We start from the raw sequence: 12,585 nt of genomic DNA, 5'->3' as shown, positions 1-12,585 counted from the left end.
ACAAACTGATGGGCAGACAGAAAGGGTAAATAGATGTCTCGAAACTTATCTGCGATGCTTCTGTAATGAACAACCAAAAAAATGGGATAGACTGATTCCATGGGCAGAATTGTGGTATAATACCACCTTCCATGCATCCACCAAAATGACCCCTTTCCAGACGGTATACCGCAGACCGCCTCCTCCCCTGTTATCCTATGGTTACAAGAAAACTCCTAATAATGAGGTTGACACGCTGCTGAAGGAACGTGACTTAGCCATCAATGCCTTAAAAGAACACCTGTGTGTAGCCTAGAACAGGATGAAGAAAATGGCTGATCGAAATAGAAGAGAGTTAAAATTTAAGGTAGGAGATGAAGTCTACTTGAAATTGAGACCTTACCGGCAACGCTCCTTGGCTCGGAAGAAGTGTGAAAAGTTAGCACCTAAATATTACGGACCCTACAAAATTACTGAAGAAATAGGAGCAGTTGCGTACAGATTGATGTTACCGCCGGAAGCCAGTATCCACAATGTGTTCCATATTTCTCAGTTAAAACTGAAACTGGGTAGTCAACAAGCTGTTCAACACCAGCAACCTAGGCTAACGGAAGAGTTTGAGTTACAATTATGGCCGGAAACAGTGTTGGGAGTCCGTTGGAATCGGGAATTGGGAGGAAATGAATGGTTACTTAAGTGGAAAGGGCTGCCGGACAGTGAAACAACTTGGGAATCTGTTTTCCAAATGAACCAACAATTCCCTGACTTTCACCTTGAGGACAAGGTGAACCTGGAACCGAGGGGTATTGTAAGGCCCCCTATTATCCATACATACAAAAGGAGGGGTAAAAACGTAAAAGCTCACGCAGCAGAAAAGGGGAGAATATTAGGAAAAGAACATGAGAGTGGGGCCCACGGGAAGAATGAGAAAAGAGCTATAAATAAGGCCTTATCGGGATTGGGGGCTAGGTTAACTTTTTGTCTTCATTTGGTCTGTAGAGGCTGCTAGGTCTAGGAAGGACTACTATCTTTTCCTGGGGAGGTTTGACATGATATTATCATCTTTATTGCTTTCTTTTATATTTCCTTCTACTGTATCTTTTGGCATTTATATATAAATAAAGATCTACAGAGTGTTGTCTCTGTTTGCCAACTGTTTGGGTAATTTAGTATTTTATTTGTGGAGTCTCTACAAAATTATAGCAATTCATTGCAAATAAGATGCAGTACCTTGATTTTATGGTTAAAGGTTCCAATTGTTTTTTCTTTTTAAGCTCTTATTTGGAAGAGATTCACCTGTTACAAGTTGAAATGTGAGTTGGAAAAATTGGACAAGAAGTTATAACCTTACAAGAAAATGATCCTTATAGAGAGAACTAACTTGATTCAAGCAAAATATCTTCAAGAACAAAATTGCAATTACACGAACACTTATTAACACAAATAAAAAATGCAAATCAGACTATTGAGTACAATGAAATACAACATGATAACAAGACAGAGATGCAACATATACATAAACATACAAATCAGAAAAGAAGTTGATTCTTGACAACAAAGTAAAATAAATACAAAACATAATAAATTTCTATGACCATTAGGACTCTGTAGAGAAATACCTACTTTCGACATAAGCATTTCATCAAATTCCATCAAAAGCGGAGAGGTTGCCCATGCAAGCTCTGATACCAGGCAATCTCGACGCGCATTTTACTTTACCTAAGCAGCTGGCTTGACTCCCTCTTTTTTTTCTCCCTCCCTCTCTACCGGCTGCCGTGCTAGGTGAAGAACTAAAAGGACCTACTAGGCGGGGTCGGGTTTTGCTTAGGCAAGAAAAGCGGAGAGGATCCCCACGAAAACTCTGAAACCGGGGGATCTCGGCACGCATTTTACTTGACCTAAGCGGCTGGCTTGGCTCCCTCTTTTTTTCTCTCTCCCTCTCTACAGGCTGCCATGCTGAGTGAAGAACTCTAAGAACCTACTAGGCGGGGTCGGGTTTTGCTTAGGCAAGAAAAGCGGAGAGAATCCCCACGAAAATTCTGAAACCGGGGATCTCGGCGCGCATTTTACTTGACCTAAGCGGCTGGCTTGGCTCCCTCTTTTTTTTTCTCTCCCTCTCTACCGGCTGCCATGATGGGTGAAGAACTCTAAGAACCTACTAGGCGGGTCGGGTTTTGCTTAGGCAAGAAAAGCGGAGAGGATCCCCACGAAAATTCTGAAACCGGGGGATCTCGGCACGCATTTTACTTGACCTAAGCGGCTGGCTTGGCTCCCTCTTTTTTTTCTCTCTCCCTCTCTACCGGCTGCCATGATGGGTGAAGAACTCTAAGACCTACTAGGCGGGGTCGGTTTTGCTTAGGCAAGAAAAGCGGAGAGGATCCCCACGAAAATTCTGAAACCGGGGGATCTCGGCGCGCATTTTACTTGACCTAAGCGGCTGGCTTGGCTCCCTCTTTTTTTTCTCTCTCCCTCTCTACCGGCTGCCATGCTGGGTGAAAAACTCTAAGGACCTACTAGGCGGGTCGGGTTTTGCTTAGGCAAGAAAAGCGGAGAGGATCCCCACGAAAATTCTGAAACCGGGGGATCTCGGCGCGCATTTTACTTGACCTAAGCGGCTGGCTTGGCTCCCTCTTTTTTTTCTCTCTCCCTCTCTACCGGCTGCCATGCTGGGTGAAAACTCTAAGGACCTACTAGGCGGGTCGGGTTTTGCTTAGGCAAGAAAAGCGGAGAGGATCCCCACGAAAATTCTGAAACCGGGGATCTCGGCGCGCATTTTACTTGACCTAAGCGGCTGGCTTGGCTCCCTCTTTTTTTTCTCTCTCCCTCTCTACCGGCTGCCATGCTGGGTGAAAAACTCTAAGGACCTACTAGGCGGGTCGGGTTTTGCTTAGGCAAGAAAAGCGGAGAGGATCCCCACGAAAATTCTGAAACCGGGGGATCTCGGCGCGCATTTTACTTGACCTAAGCGGCTGGCTTGGCTCCCTCTTTTTTTTTCTCTCCCTCTCTACCGGCTGCCATGCTGGGTGAAAAACTCTAAGGACCTACTAGGCGGGTCGGGTTTTGCTTAGGCAAGAAAAGCGGAGAGGATCCCCACGAAAATTCTGAAACCGGGGGATCTCGGCGCGCATTTTACTTGACCTAAGCGGCTGGCTTGGCTCCCTCTTTTTTTTCTCTCCCCTCTCTACCGGCTGCCATGCTGGGTGAAAAACTCTAAGGACCTACTAGGCGGGTCGGGTTTTGCTTAGGCAAGAAAAGCGGAGAGGATCCCCACGAAAATTCTGAAACCGGGGATCTCGGCGCGCATTTTACTTGACCTAAGCGGCTGGCTTGGCTCCCTCTTTTTTTTTCTCTCCCTCTCTACCGGCTGCCATGATGGGTGAAAACTCTAAGGACCTACTAGGCGGGTCGGGTTTTGCTTAGGCAAGAAAAGCGGAGAGGATCCCCACGAAAATTCTGAAACCGGGGGATCTCGGCGCGCATTTTACTTGACCTAAGCGGCTGGCTTGGCTCCCTCTTTTTTTTTCTCTCCCTCTCTACCGGCTGCCATGCTGGGTGAAAAACTCTAAGGACCTACTAGGCGGGTCGGGTTTTGCTTAGGCAAGAAAAGCGGAGAGGATCCCCACGAAAATTCTGAAACCGGGGGATCTCGACGCGCATTTTACTTGACCTAAGCGGCTGGCTTGGCTCCCTCTTTTTTTTTTCTCTCTCTCTCTACCGGCTGCCATGATGGGTGAAAAACTCTAAGGACCTACTAGGCGGGTCGGGTTTTGCTTAGGCAAGAAAAGCGGAGAGGATCCCCACGAAAATTCTGAAACCGGGGATCTCGGCGCGCATTTTACTTGACCTAAGCGGCTGGCTTGGCTCCCTCTTTTTTTTTCTCTCCCTCTCTACCGGCTGCCATGCTGGGTGAAAAACTCTAAGGACCTACTAGGCGGGTCGGGTTTTGCTTAGGCAAGAAAAGCGGAGAGGATCCCCACGAAAATTCTGAAACCGGGGGATCTCGGCGCGCATTTTACTTGACCTAAGCGGCTGGCTTGGCTCCCTCTTTTTTTTCTCTCTCCCTCTCTACCGGCTGCCATGCTGGGTGAAAAACTCTAAGGACCTACTAGGCGGGTCGGGTTTTGCTTAGGCAAGAAAAGCGGAGAGGATCCCCACGAAAATTCTGAAACCGGGGGATCTCGGCCGCATTTTACTTGACCTAAGCGGCTGGCTTGGCTCCCTCTTTTTTTTCTCTCCCCTCTCTACCGGCTGCCATGATGGGTGAAGAACTCTAAGGACCTACTAGGCGGGTCGGGTTTTCTTAGGCAAGAAAAGCGGAGAGGATCCCCACGAAAATTCTGAAACCGGGGGATCTCGGCGCGCATTTTACTTGACCTAAGCGGCTGGCTTGGCTCCCTCTTTTTTTTCTCTCTCCCTCTCTACCGGCTGCCATGTGGGTGAAAAACTCTAAGGACCTACTAGGCGGGTCGGGTTTTGCTTAGGCAAGAAAAGCGGAGAGGATCCCCACGAAAATTCTGAAACCGGGGATCTCGGCGCGCATTTTACTTGACCTAAGCGGCTGCCTTGGCTCCCTCTTTATTTTCTCTCACCCTCTCTACCGGCTGCCATGATGGGTGAAGAACTCTAAGACCTACTAGGCGGGTCGGGTTTTGCTTAGGCAAGAAAAGCGGAGAGGATCCCTCACGAAAATTCTGAAACCGGGGGATCTCGGCGGCATTTTACTTGACCTAAGCGGCTGGCTTGGCTCCCTCTTTTTTTTTCTCTCCCCTCTCTACCGGCTGCCATGCTGGGTGAAAAACTCTAAGGACCTACTAGGCGGGTCGGGTTTTGCTTAGGCAAGAAAAGCGGAGAGGATCCCCACGAAAATTCTGAAACCGGGGGATCTCGGCGCGCATTTTACTTGACCTAAGCGGCTGGCTTGGCTCCCTCTTTTTTTTCTCTCCCTCTCTACCGGCTGCCATGATGGGTGAAGAACTCTAAGAACCTACTAGGCGGGGTCGGGTTTTGCTTAGGCAAGAAAAGCGGAGAGGATCCCCACGAAAATTCTGAAACCGGGGGATCTCGGCGCGCATTTTACTTGACCTAAGCGGCTGGCTTGGCTCCCTCTTTTTTTTCTCTCTCCCTCTCTACCGGCTGCCATGCTGGGTGAAGAACTCTAGTGACCCACTAGGCGGGGGTCCGGTTTTGCAACTCTAAGCAGCTTGGTCGTATTGTTTTGTTTTTATCGGCTGTTATGTTGGGTGAAGAACTCTAAGAACTTGCCGACTTTGCTTTCTACTTGACCTAACAATCTTATTTTGCTTTCAAACAATCTTATACAAATGTGTATGGCCAAAAGAGGGATTTAAAATTAATATAAAAAAGGCAGTAGAAGATGGCAAAAAAGGGGATTAAAATTGAGATAAAAAAGGCAACCGCACATATTATTATGTACATAATTCACAATATTCAGAAAATGAACCAAGTGTTCTACTCATTTCTAAGCTATCAATATATGCATTTTCAACATATGTAACATATTCAAATAACAAATACAATCACAAATCCGAGCTCTGTTCTCATGGGTTAGGCATATATGCTTTTTTATGCTAAAAAGTGAAGTAGACATGGTACTTATTCTAAGCATAGAGCATTGCAAAAGTTTCTAAATTTTGACATTTTTAGCAAAATTTGCAAAATGAAAATTTCCCAAAGGACATGGAATGTGCAAGGCTACAACCCCACCCCCCACTTAAAAATTTGCATTGTCCTCAAAGCATTTTAAGCAAGATTCTACGGATGGAAAGAAAAAAAAAGGAGAACAGAAGACCTCCCCTTATAACCTAGTTTCTTCATGGAAGCTTGCTTGCAAAGATCCCAAGTTTGGTTATATTTCATTTTCCTTTATTCCTACAAAAAGAAAACAAGAATTTCCTTCGAATTTTATTAAAGAGGTTAAACTAAAAATTTTAGAAAAATGTGCAGAATTGTTTAAGCTCGGTTGCATTTTCTAAGCATCACTTGAATTATTAAAACGACCTAACAAATATTCAATACAAGTTCGTAATTCATAACCTACCAAAAAGTTCAAAAAGATTGTTGTAAATTACATACATCAATAAACTTACTTCAGCATTCATTTGGGGTATTGTACGTTCATATTAAAAAGTAGCCATTCATGTCGTGATGCAAAGGCCCTTTTTATGCATCTAAAACTAAAATCACGAAAATCATCGTGGACATGCAGCACAACAAACTGAATTTCCATGGGAAGCCTTTGTTAACAAAATGGTTGACAATAATTACTCAGACAAGAGAGAATGACTATAATTAATTAACAGAAGTACAAATCAATATAGGTGCACAACCACCAAGCCCCCAACAAAAGGAACAATAAATTTCAATAACAAAAGAAAGGTAGTATCAGGACTATCCTTACTTGTTATCGAAGAAGATACCTTGGCTCCGGTAAGCCCAATGCTCTGCCTTACAACGTTCAATTACCTCAGTACTGCAGCGTTTCTTCAAAGTTTGGGAATCTACCTAAAACATAAATATATATTCCAACTTGAAAACCTCCGATGTCAGAAACTTTACTTTATTTATCAAACCAGATGCTATGCAAGAATTAGTTAGCAGAAATACAACATAAATAATAATGATATTCTTTGGGGAGGGGATAAAAGCATCTTTCATCTTAGAAATAAGCTTAGCAGTTAGCACTAACCTTTATATAAGAAGTTAACACCGGTTTGATTGCTTCTTAAAGTTCAGCTACGAAATCTGGTAAAGAGAAAGACCTAATCCATAATGTTAAAGAGGAAAAGACCAAGTCAGATTCCTTTATTCAAACAGGTTAGTATCACAGCTCCAAAGGAAAAAACTTACGGACCTCTACGACGAATTTCCTTGAATGATGTAGCAGCACCTGATTCTTCAAACACAGTTTCATTTATGCTGTGAAAAATAAGATTGATAAATAAAACTTTCGGCTACAATGAGCCACATAAACATAAAGCTGTGACAGGAAAACAAAAGCTAACAGATAATTAACTATACAGTTTGTAAGCAAAATACCAAATAGCCCATAATCAAGATCACAACTGAAGCAAACAATAATGTGTAGTTTATCATTTCCAACCAAATAATTCAATAACAAATAAGGTCAAATGGCCAAATAATATGTCCTTTCACATAAATATTTACTCCTGAATTTTTTGAAGGATAATGTTACCGCTTCTCTCCCACGTTTCACAAAAATTCTTTTACATATTATATTTTTTTTACATATTCCTATTGAAGAATCTCATTTGAGCATTTTGTGGTCAATTTGACTTGAAAGAAACGGCCAAACTTTCAATAAGAAAGAAGCAAGATGCCCAGTTTTTTTTAACTGCTGTTTTTCTCTTCTTTTTTTTTCTTTAACTTGCTGTAAATTGGAGATGTTTTCCATACCTCGTGTACAGCTTGGAGTTGATCCCACCGAGACGTTTGTCACATCTGGTAGTTCATTTCAGTGCATGCTCAATTTCTTTATATTCAGAAATCTCGGAGTTCCTGGTAACATGAGCTTGCACCAAATATATTCTGGTTTTAGGTGGAGAAGACTGCAAATTTCGTCTATGGAATATCAAGTCTGGAAAACTGATTTTTGAGGATAAGTTTGGTTGATGCTGTTCCCTCAACCATATGCTGGCGAAGGGCTGGAGGAAGTAATTATTGTTCCTTATTGTTTCTTTCTTATTCATGCGCTTCTTCTGCTATATATATTTTTTTCTATTGAACTTATTTTCTTATAAACAATAATTAACACAATCTAATTGGTATCTTATGGATATAAAAGACAGCATGGATCCATATTGGAAGGATTTCAAATTAGTCTACGAACAAAGAATTTGGAAGGATTTGTGATCAACTAAGGAGCTCTCGACTTTCTTAGCTGGAATTTACCTTCCTTGGGTACTTATCGACCAGAGACTGGAAGTAATTGTGCTCTTCGTCCATAGTAGTCATCCAACCAGCAAGGGAAAGACCACGACGCGCAGTGGAATAGGAAAAAGAGCGTCGAGCACAGCCTTCGTGTCACCAGCAATCGTTTTTCCTTTATTGGTAGACCGAAAAGGCTTTGTCAAGCAGGCAGGCATGATTGTCACTCGATCGACAGTTGAGAAATCCAGCGCTGTTAGGACCGGGAGAAGAAGATGGCCGTGAATCGCGATTTTGAGGAAGACGAAGAAGATAAGAGAAGGGGAGAGGACGAGAAAGTAGAGAGAGAGCCGTTAGAGAAGAAGTAGGGGAAGAAATTCTTTTATTTAAAATTCAATTGCATTATTTATTTATTTATTTAATTTCTTTTTATTTATTTATTTAATTTAAATAATATACATAAATTTGCAAATTGGAATATATAGTTATATTACTTATTATAGAATATAAAATGAAAATAGTGATTAGTAGTGATTAGAAGAAACGTCTAAAATAAACAAAAATAATAAATATTCAAAAAAAATATTCTTTTTTTATTTAAATAATACGAAGGCTAGTACCCTTCGGGAAGTGATTGGTCTGTCATATGCTATAAACGGGATTAAACTCCATTTCTCATACTTTCACTCATTGATTAACTCATTGTTAAGATTAGGTTAGGTATATTTCGATTTCACACTAGCCAAGAAATTCAAGAACGATAAATTTTAAAATTTGGGGATAGGGATCAACAAGTTATTGAAAATTTTTTCCTCGCCAAGTAGAATTGCTTTATCAACGATTCGGTGAATGTATCTATGTTCAGTTCGTGTGTGTACATGTATGAATCAAATTCATTTCGTTAGGATGGGGATCATCAATTTAATTAGGGATCGGTCTTATGATGAAACAATTCATTGCATTGATCAAATCCAATATAAAAAACCATTTTACCTATACTCATTAGATAAATCTAGTTCCTCAATGAGCCCTAAGCCCTAAAAGCCCTAAGCCTTAAGCCCTCAGCCCTAAAAGCCTAAGCCCTAAGTCCTAAGCGCCCTAAACGCTGTAAAAGCCCTAAAAGCCAAAGCCCAAGCCCTAAAAGCCCAAAGCCCAAGCCCTAAAAGCACAAGCCCTAAACCTTAAAATCCCAAAAGCCCAAAGCACAAGCCCTAAAAGCCCAAACCCTAATCCCTAAAAGACCTAAAAGCCCTAAGCGCCCTAAAAGCCCTAAGAGCCCAAAGCCCGAGCCCTAAAAGCCCAAGCCATAATCCCTAAGCACTAAGCCAAAGGCCCTAAGCCCTAAAAGCCCCAAAAGCACCAAAAGCCCTAAGCCCTAAAAGCCCTAAAAGCCCTAAGTCCTCCTAAAAGCATTAAGCCCTAAAAGCACTTAGCCATAATCCCTAAAAGCCATAAGCCTTAAAACCTAAAAGCCCTAAGAGCCCTAAAATCCCTAAAAGTCCTAAGCGCCCTAAAAGCCCTAAAAACCCTAAACCCTAAAAGCTATAAGCCCTAAAAGCCCTAAGCGCCTTAAAACCCTCAAGCGCCCTAAAAGCCTAAAGCCCTAAGCCCTAAAAGCCCTAAGCCCTAAAACCTGAAAGCCCTAAGCGCCGTAAAAGCCCTAAAAGTCCTAAAAGCCCTAAAAGGCCAAAGCCCAAGCCCTAAGCCCTAAAATCCCAAGCCCTAAGCCGTAAGCCAAAACCCCTAAGCCCTAAAAGCCCTAAGCCCTAAGCCCTAAAAACCATAAGCCCTAAAATCCCTAAGCCCTAAAACCCAAAGCCCAAGCCATAAAAGCCCAAGCCATAAAAGCCCAAGCCCTAAGCGCCCTAAAAGCCCTAAAAACCCTAAAAACCCTAAACCCTAAAAGCTATAAGCCTTAAAAGCCCTAAGCCCTAAGCCCTAAAACCTAAAAGCCCTAAGCGCCGTAAAAGCCCTAAAAGTCCTAAAAGCCCAAGCCCTAAAAACCCAAGCCCTAAAAGCCCAAGCCCTAAGCCATAAGCCCTAAGCCCTACAAGCCCTAAGCCCTAAGCAATAAAAGCACAAGAACTCAGCCCTAAACCCTAAACCCTAAACCCTAAGCCCTAAGGCCTAAGCCCTAAAAGCCGTAAAAGTCGTAAAAGCCGTAAAAGTCGTAAAAGCCCTAAGCCCTAAGCGCTAAGCCCTAAAAGCCATAAGCCCTAAAAGCCCTAAGCCCTACAACCTAAAAGCCCTAAGCGTCCTAAAAGCCCTAAAAGCCCTAAACGCCCAAAGCCCAAGCCCTAAAGCCCTAAAAGCCTAAGGCTAGCCTAAGCCCTAAAGCCCAAAAAGCCAAAAAGCCTAAGCCCTAAAAGCTAAAAGCCATAAGCGCCCTAAAAGCCCTAAAAGTCCTAAAAGCCCTAAAAGCCCAAAGCCTAAGCTTAAAAGTCATGGCCTTAGCGCAAAAAGCCCTAGACACTAAAAGTCCTGAAGCCAAGGCCCGAGCCTAAAAGGCAAGCCTAATCCTAAGCCCTAAGCCAAACGCCCTAAGCCCTAAAGCCCAAAAGCCCCAAAGCCCTAAATGCCCTAAAAGCCCTAAAAGCCCTAAAATCCCTTATCCCTAAATACCCTTAAAGCCCTAAGCCCTAAGCCCTAAGCCCTAAAAGCGCTAAGCCCTAAGCCCTAAAAGCGCTAAGCCCTAAGCCATAATTCCTAAAAGCCCTAAGCCCTAAAACCTAAAATCCCTAAAAGCCCTAAGCGCCCTAAACCCTAAACCCTAAAGCCATAAGCCCTAAAAGCCTTAAGCCCTAAAACCTAAAAGCCCTAAGAGCCCTAAAAGCCCTAAAAGCGCTAAAAGCCCTAAGCCATAAGCCCAAAAAGCCCTAAAATCCCTAAGCCCTAAAAGCCCTAAAAGCCCTAAGCCCTAAAAGCACTAAGCCATAATCCCTAAAAGCCCTAAGCCTTAAAACCTAAAAGCCCTAAGAGCCCTAAAATCCCTAAGCGCCCTAAACCCTAAACCCTAAACCCTAAACACTAAAACCATAAGCCCTAAAATCCCCAAGCCCTAAAACCCTAAGCCCAAGCCCTAAAAGCCCAAGCCATAAAAGCCCAAGCCCTAAGCCCTAAGCGCCCTAAAAGCCCAAGCCCTAAGCCCTAAGCGCCCTAAAAGCCCTAAAAACCCTAAACCCTAAAAGCTATAAGCCCTAAAAGCCCTAAGCGCCCTAAAACCCTCAAGCGCCTTAAAAGCCTAAAGCCCTAAGCCCTAAGCGGTAAGCCCTAAAAGCCCTAAGCCCTAAAACCTAAAAGCCCTAAGCGCCGTAAAAGCCCTAAAAGTCCTAAAAGCCTTAAAAGGCCAAAGCCCAAGCCCTAAGCCCTAAAATCCCAAGCCGTAAGCCGTAAGCCAAAACCCCTAAGCCCTAAAAGCCCTAAGCCCTAAAAACCATAAGCCCTAAAATCCCTAAGCCCTAAAACCCAAAGCCCAAGCCATAAAAGCCCAAGCCCTAAGCGCCCAAAAAGCCCTAAAAACTCTAAAAACCCTAAACCCTAAAAGCTATAAGCCCTAAAAGCCCTAAGCCCTAAAACCTAAAAGCCCTAAGCGCCGTAAAAGCCCTAAAAGTCCTAAAAGCCCTAAAAGGCCAAAGCCCAAGCCCTAAGCCCTAAATCCCAAGCCCTAAGTCGTAAGCCAAAACCCCTAAGCCCTAAAAGCCCTAAGCCCTAAACGTCTTAAAAGCCATAAACGACTTAAGCGCCCTAAAAGCCCAAAGCACAAGCCCTAAAAACCCAAGCCTTAAGCCATAAGCCCTAAGCCCTACAAGCCCTAAGCCCTAAGCAATAAAAGCACAAGAACTAAGCCCTAAACCCTAAACCCTAAACCCTAAGCCCTAAGCCCTGAGCCCTGAGCCCTCAGCCCTAAGGCCTAAGCCCTAAGGCCTCAGCCGTAAAAGCCCTAAAAGTCGTAAAAGCCGTAAAAGCCCTAAGCCATAAGCGCTAAGCCCTAAAAGCCATAAGCCCTAAGCCCTACAACCTAAAAGCCCTAAGCGTCCTAAAAGCCCTAAAAGCCCTAAACGCCCAAAGCCCAAGCCCTAAAAGCCCTAAAAGCCTAAGCCCTAAGCCCTAAAAGCTAAAAGCCATAAGCGCCCTAAAAGCCCTAAAAGTCGTAAAAGCCCTAAAAGCCCTAAAAGCCCTAAAAGCCCTAAAAGCCCTAAAAGCCCAAAGCCCTAAGCCTTAAAAGTCATAAGCCCTAAGCGCTCAAAAAGCCCTAAGAGCACTAAAAGTCCTAAAAGCCCAAGAGCCCAAAGCCCGAGCCCTAAAAGCCCAAGCCCTAATCCCTAAGCCCTAAAAGCCCTAAGCCAAACGCCCTAAGCCCTAAAAGCCCTAAAAGCCCCAAAGCCCTAAATGCCCTAAAAGCCCTAAAATCCCTTATCCCTAAAACGCTTAAAGCCCTTAAAAGCCCTAAGCCTAAGCCCTAAGCCCTAAAAGCGCCTAAGCCCTAAGCCATAATCCCTAAAAGCCCTAAGCCCTAAAACCTAAAATCCCTAAGCGCCCTAAAATCCCTAAAAGCCCTAAGCGCCCTAAACCCTAAACCCTAACCCTAACCCTAAAGCCTAAGCCCTAAAGCCCTAAGCCCTAAAACCTAAAAGCCCTAAGCGCCCTAAAAGCCCTAAAAGCGCTAAAAGCCCTAAGGCCTCAGTCCTAAAAGCCCTAAAA

General features: G+C 43.7%; 1 long non-coding RNA gene across 1 annotated transcript; it reads right to left on the bottom strand.

Annotated features, from left to right (window-relative positions):
- Positions 1-5,975: 5,975 nt before the first annotated feature.
- LOC116405631 lies at positions 5,976-7,633 on the bottom strand. Its single transcript, XR_004218725.1, has 4 exons — positions 7,414-7,633; positions 6,851-6,915; positions 6,686-6,758; positions 5,976-6,501 (listed from the first exon to the last, which is right to left on the bottom strand). It is a non-coding gene; the product is annotated as an uncharacterized LOC116405631 (long non-coding RNA).
- Positions 7,634-12,585: the final 4,952 nt, after the last annotated feature.

The sequence above is a fragment of the Cucumis sativus genome, unplaced genomic scaffold, assembly GCF_000004075.3.
Source record: "Cucumis sativus cultivar 9930 unplaced genomic scaffold, Cucumber_9930_V3 scaffold132, whole genome shotgun sequence".
NCBI classification, from domain to species: domain Eukaryota; kingdom Viridiplantae; phylum Streptophyta; class Magnoliopsida; order Cucurbitales; family Cucurbitaceae; genus Cucumis; species Cucumis sativus.
This window is presented reverse-complemented; position numbering and strand designations above follow the sequence as displayed.